Here is a 7,003-nt window from a genome sequence, read left to right on the forward strand (position 1 = left end):
CCCCAGATTCTTCATTCTAATGTGAAAAGTTCATAGCAGGAGAGGCAGGAAGTGTACTTGTGTCTTGTACAGGGATGGCAGCACAGGAACCTCTGTGCGTGTGTGTGTCCATATGTGTATGTGTGTGTTTGAGTGTGTGCGTTTGTGTTTGTGTCTTTGTATGTCCATATGTGTTTGTGTGTCTGTGTGTCAGTTGGTGTTTCTGTGTTTGTGTATTTGTGTGTCTATGTGTTTGTGTGTGTCTGTGTGTGATTTGGTGTTTGTGCGTCTGTGTTTTTGTGTGTCTGTATGTGAGTGTGTGTGTCCGTGTGTCTGTATGTATGTGTCTGTCTATGTGTGTTTGTGTATTTGTGTGTCTGTGTGTTTGTGTGTCTGTGGGTGTGGGTGAGTGCGTGGGTGTCTGGAGGTGGGGGGTCTCAGATTGGGGGTGGTTATAACAGGAGGCACCTCCGGGCATGCTCCCGGGGCGCAGCTCTAGCGGGAGGACCGGAAGTGGGAATGCGGTCCCCCCCGGCCTCTCAGCCATCAGCTCCCCTAGAAGTGGAAGGAAGCTTGGATCCCCAGGGAGGTAACTGGCTGTACTCATGGTTGAGGCCAGGGATGTAACAGTTTGCTTAAGTCAGCCCAATTGCGTTAATGACAACTGATTGGACCGGAAATGGATAGTTGGTCATTTGCAAAATATTTTACTTTTTTTAATATCTATTTTAGAAATTTATTTTGAATTTAATCAGTGTAACCTTTCTAAGCTTATGTATAAAATGGCATAATCATGGCCAAAATTGCTTAGATTTGTGAAAATAATGTCGTTAGTTGAATAGTGAAAACAATATGCAATAATGTATATTATTGGTGTTCTTTAAAATAAACCTTACAAACTATCCATTATAATTTTCTTTCCTAGAATTTGGGCATTAAGCTATTCACCTGACATCTTCTTTGATAAATTATATTTTGGCTTAAAGAATAAGATGATTTGTTTCATCTTAAAGCCAAATAACTGGGCTATACCTGACTTAAAGCAATTGTTTATTGTTCTTGTCACTTAGGAATCAAGGGTGATAAAAATATCTGAATCAGAAAAGCAAATTTGTGTGTGTGTGTGTGTGTGTGTATTAATTTGAGGAATGGCAGCCAAGTACTTGTCTCTGTTTTTTTTTATCCCTTCCTTGGTTCTTTGTGAATGGGCCAAATCAGACCTTCTTCTGAAAGATCCAGAGAGTGCTTTGTCTTTGAACAAGAACTCACGGAAAAGACATCCGGCATTTCTTTTCTCAAATTTTAAAATACAGAGTCCCAGTATTTTCAGAGCGAATTTTAAGGTTTATGGCTCTGAAAATTGCAAGTTAAAAGGCACATTAGCAGTTATTTCTGAATGGCACCAGAAATTATGGGCCAGTTCAAAACAGATTGTTGATGTCCTAATGTCACCAAAGATGCAGCAGAAGACTTTTGTAACGGAGTTTTTTGTTTATGACTATATCCTTGCCCTATGTCCCTTTTCTGCAATATCATTGATTTTTCCTTTTAAAGAACTTATTAAAAATAATTCCCAAGGATATAATGTGGTCTGCTACTCAGAACAGGTTAACAAAAATGAAAACTTTATTTTCTGTTTCTGAGCGTTGCCCATAGCAATTTAGTAGCAAGTTCAGTGCCTGGGTCTCTCCGTGACAAAAAAAAAAATAGATGTTTAATTACTATTTATACCTCAAAGACGCTTAATTATCAGTAGGAAAGACTTGATGGTATTTAGCGATCTTCAGATCAACATGATGTGAATTTGCATCATTTTAACAACATACAAGCGTAAACACTACAAAACTACCTTCAGCGTGAGGTACGCCTCTCCACGCTCTCTTTCTGATTTGGCTCAGAGTACCCGGGTAACCTAGATACTGAAGTGAAATACGCCTCCATTCGAGCAGGCGGGAAATTCGTTTTCTTTGCCTTTCGTTTTCTGCATAAAAGGACTTACAGATACTTTGTAGATGAAAGGTTTTATTTATCCAAGATTCCTTTGAACTCGTCATTTTTTTTGGCCCAAGTTATTTAGAAGGTTGTGTACAGGCGGGGACGGTCACCCTGGAACTGGAAACCATCCTTGTCAACAGCATGTAGTTAAAGGATGGTAAAATGAGCAAGGTACCAGCCTTAAAGTGGAAATTAAGTGCTCACTTTGAACAGTTATCCCTGGCTTAACTGGGTGGTTCACTACGTGCGGTGATGGGCTTTGGGTTAGCTGACCTGCCTGTGGGCTCTGTTACTTACTTGAGTCTTCACACAAGCGAAAGACTTCTGAGCCAATGAATAAGTGTCTTTTTAAGAAGAATGTATGTGGGCTTTTGAACACTATAATCAATTGGTTAGCTTATAAATATATAAAAATATTGTAAATAATGCTTTTCCCTCTTTATTTGTTTTTTTATTTTTATTTTTTTTTTGTTTTTCCCCTAACAGAGACACTGGGGATTGAACCCAGGACCTTGCACATGCCAAGCATGTGCTCTGCCACTGAGCTCTAACTCTTTCCCCTTTGTTTTTGATCTCACAATGCTTTCCTATTTTAGCCCTTGGGAGAGCGAACATTTCTGTGATTACTGCTACTTTCCAGAGTCTCCTGTCATTCTTCTGTCTTCTGTTAGTGATTACATTAAGCTCAACAGTATTTAACTACATTTTTCACAGTTGGTTATTAATGAATGCCTCATTTTATCTGTAGCATTACTTGGCCAACAAAACTGCTGGGAAGTTAATCACCTGGCAGATTTTTAAAGGATGAAATGGAAGGAAATGGCTTTTGCTGTTAAATTGTCATGCAGACACACTTTTGTCATTACAGGAGAACAACAGATCCCTTTGATAACTCAGCCAAGCAAGTCAGCTGCTCCCTATTGTTCAGATGCCTGATGGAATATTCACAAAACCGAAATCCTGTGGGGTCTGGAACCTACGGGTTGGCAATTTGGACGGTATTTGATTATGTCCTTTGTAGATTGCTCCTGTTTTTTTGAACCTGGCTGAGGAAAGAATGTTTATATTTTGACCTGCTGGGCTCCTCTCATTTAAAAGAGGATAAATGGCTTCCACAAATCAAGGCACCCCAGGGGGCAGAGGTTACCTGCCAAACAATGGCCGGGAGACTCCTGGCTGCAGGCACAATGCAGGCTGCCTGGTTCAGGCAGTTATGTTGTGGGGAAAGGTGTTCAGGAATGGGCAATTCCTGAAAGGTAACTGTGCTTACAGGCTCAGATTCCTGTCTTCCTTGGCTCATTGAAAAAGTTCTCTATGAAAACACTGCGGCAATAGCCTGAAGATTTTTAATTAGGAGCTTTCTGTGTGCTGTTAGGGAGACAGTCAAGCACCATCTCCATCACAGGGTGGTTGGATTTAGGGACAGAAACACACAATGCCCAGTTACCTGTGAATTTCAGAAAACAAGCACTTGCTGTGTGCTTTGTGTTTTATCTGGAGATCCTGCATTTGAGTACTGTTTTTTAAATTTCACATAGAAGTTGGATTTATTTCCTGTTGCAGACAGTAAAGGGAGAATTCACGAACATAGCACATTGTAAGTCAAATTGATATCATTAAGTTATTTTGCCAACATTCTGTCACCAGGGCTGTTGCTCCAGAAACATACCCTTGCCCATTTCTCGAATGGAAACCAATATTCTCATCTAAGTTTCAGGAGGAAGCTGCAAAGGGAAGAATAAGAACATGTTAGAACCACTGAAGCCCAAGATGGCAGAGGATCTGACATTCAGGGGACCTTGAGCCTCATTAAGCGCTCATTGTAATGTATCAGCTGCTGAATGGCACACCCACCAGCACCATGACAGTTTACAGTTGCCATGACAACAGCTGGAAAGCCCACACAAGGACAGAAAAGGAGACTTGCATCAGTTCCCAGTCCACACCCTGTTCTCAGATGACCCATGAGTATACCTCCCACTTTTTCCAATCCCCTCCCTTTTCCTCAACCCTCCTTGTTCATGTGGTGTCTTTGTCTGAATTGGGTTGAGAAGTTAATTTGTGAACTAAGTTCTTGTTCCTCCGTTCTTTGGCCATTGAATAAAGCCCATGGTGGTACACTCTCAGTGTCAGGGTCTTTATCGGCTCCATGAATCTGGGTGGAAAAGGAACCTCACCAGCTGAGACGAGGGGTCTCGGCTCAGGTTAGGACCTGGGTGCCAGTCTGGTCCACCAAGTTGGTGACAATTCCATCTAAGTTAGTTTGGGGAAGTTTTCAGAATCTTTCAAAATATTTCAAGCCTGAGTCCCTATTAGATTCTCACCTAGAAAACTAATAAAAGTCATCGAGGTGTGATCAAGGTAGACTTTATGTTTCCCCTCAGCTTAGCTAAACTTAAATCAGGCTTCTTCTTGACCCTAAGTCCCTGAGCTCCTCTTTCTTGGAGGATTTGTGTTTGAAAACTTGCAATTGTAAAATTTTTCTCTGCTCCTTTGAGATGTAAAACTTCTCCAGTCCTCTTGCCAGTTCCAAAGCAATGTCTTCCCAATGACCTGGGAGTCACCCCTTTGAAATGTAATCATAGAAGGAACTGATGCCCCTCCTCCCAGCCCCTGTGTGTGTGTGTGTGTGTGTGTGTGTGTGTGTTTGTGTGTGTGTGTTGAGGGTGGTGGTCCAACTTCGGCAACAGTTAGCACACAGATGCTCTAACCACCTTGATCAACTTCCCTCCTGAACACCTTTATGTAATTTTCCATCAGCTCATCCAAATGCTTAAAAACCCCTCTCGCCTTCTGTCTCAGCAGACTTGAGCCCAGTCCTATTCTGAAATCTCTCTCCTCTATGGCAGTGGCCCAGAGAAAATCATATTATTATTTTTAAAAAATAACCAGTACATTTTTACTTTGACAGGTAAGGCAAGCCCTGGGCCTTTGCACTTTTTCCAAGGGATTCTGATACAGACCCAAGTGTGAGAACCACATTTTACAAACCACCACAGCCTTAAGTCTTAAAATCTATGTGTAGGTAGGGTACAATTTATAGTGCTCTGAGAAATATCATTCCTTTATCCCAAGGGTATCTTGTTAAATGGAAAAAAAAAAGTTGTCCATTGTTTACTTTGTTCTTTTGTCCAGCTCAATCTAGTAATGGCTCTCAGCCTATTAACAAGCCTGACCTGGATTCAAGGAACACGGCCTGCAGCCTCAGTGAGTGGCCTAGTGTGGCCATCATCTGATGAGGAGAAACTGGAGGGGAGAGGGAAGAGAGGAGGGTGGAGCCAGAGAGAGAAAGAAAAACACCATGTGATACCCCTTACATGTGGAGTCTGGGAAAAAAAAAAAGGACTCAAATGAACTCATTTACAAAAGAGAAACAGACTCACAGACAGAGAGAACAAAGTTATGGTTACTAGTGGGTAAAGGAGGTAGGAAGGGATAAATTAGGAATTTGAAATTTGCACCTTTTGGGGAGTTATGGAAATGTGAGCTGTCTAGATTGTGGTGGTGGTTACACAGGTGTAGACATCTATCAAAATTCATCCAGTTGTACCTCTGAAATATGTGTAGCTTACTGCACAGGACTCAGGCCACAATAAAGGTGCTAAAATAAAAGAGGAACAGAGGGTGGAAGATGTGGTGGTCCTTGTTTCCTCCAGTCCACTCACTCCTTGTGAAAAGCCTGCTCACATCATCCCGGTGGTGCCTTGGTTTGCTTGTGTGGGTTGCTTATCAAGAAGATGGTGCCCTATTCATCTTTTGTTTGTCCGAGTACAGTGCCTGGTAATAAATAAAAGCTTAATAAAATATTCATTTCTTTCTCTAGACTTTGGCAGGATTTTCCTCACCTTCTCAGTGTGTATTCTAACCAAGCCTCCTTTCATGCTTGGCATGATATAAAATTAATTTAACTTTTGATGTGAAGTTTTTCTGTGGACTTGGTTTATTGATGCGGCTGGGAGAATATTCTCAATTAGAATGGGGAGGAGATTAGTACCTTTGTCTTTCATTCCTAGCAAATGAATTGCCAATTCTAAATGACTTAATGCATTTTAAAGTAGCATTCATCAGATCTAGTTATTTTCAGTTGAGGAAACAAACTCAGACAGAAGACCTCACCTGCCCCAGGTCACAGAGCCGAGTGGTTCTAAATTAGGACTCACCATCTGACCCCTGATCATTCAGTCCTAATTTATCTGTTCATCCAACAGTTGCTTACTATGTGTCATGCACTGTATTACATGTTAGGGATACAAAAACAGATATGTGGTTCCTGTACATTATAGCTCAGATGGGGAGACAAAAGAAATTACACCAATGCAAGAACCCTTGTTAAATTCTTCGACAAAATAAGACCAAATGTTTCCTTCTACTGAACTTCTAATGACTGTTCTTTCTCAAAGACTTTGTATTAATATGTTGTTTTCAAAAATCAAATGTTAAAATTCATAATTGTCAAAATTTGGAAGCAACCCAGCCATAATGTCCTTTAAGAGGTGAATAGATAAACAGCGGTATTGTTACTGGAGAGTATGTTCTTGTCGCAGGAAGAATTCAGACAAGACACGGAGGTCAAGAAAGTAAAGTGAGGATTTATTAAGGGATGGAGAGCACACTCTCAAAGGGAGGTGGGCAGGCTCAGGTGAGCGGCTGCCCTGAGTGTTTTTGGCAAGTTGGTCACATAGGGTGTAAAAATGAATGGGCAGCATACAACTTAAGAAAAAAACAAACAACCCCAATCCAAAAACAGAAGACCTAAACAAGCAATTCTCCAAGGAAGACATACAAATGATCAATAGGCACATGAAAAAATGCTCAATATCACTAATTATCAGAGAAATGCAAATCAAAACTACAATGAGGTATCACCTTACACCAGCCAGAATGGCCATCATTTAAAGTCCACAAGTGACAAATGCTGGAGAGGCTGTGGAGAAAAGGGAGCCCTCCTACACTGCTGGTGGGAGTGCAGCTTGCTGCAGCCACTGTGGAAAACAGTATGGAGATTCCTCAAAAGACTAGGAATAGGCTT

The sequence above is a fragment of the Vicugna pacos genome, unplaced genomic scaffold (genome assembly GCF_048564905.1).
Source record: "Vicugna pacos unplaced genomic scaffold, VicPac4 scaffold_20, whole genome shotgun sequence".
NCBI classification, from domain to species: Eukaryota; Metazoa; Chordata; class Mammalia; order Artiodactyla; family Camelidae; genus Vicugna; species Vicugna pacos.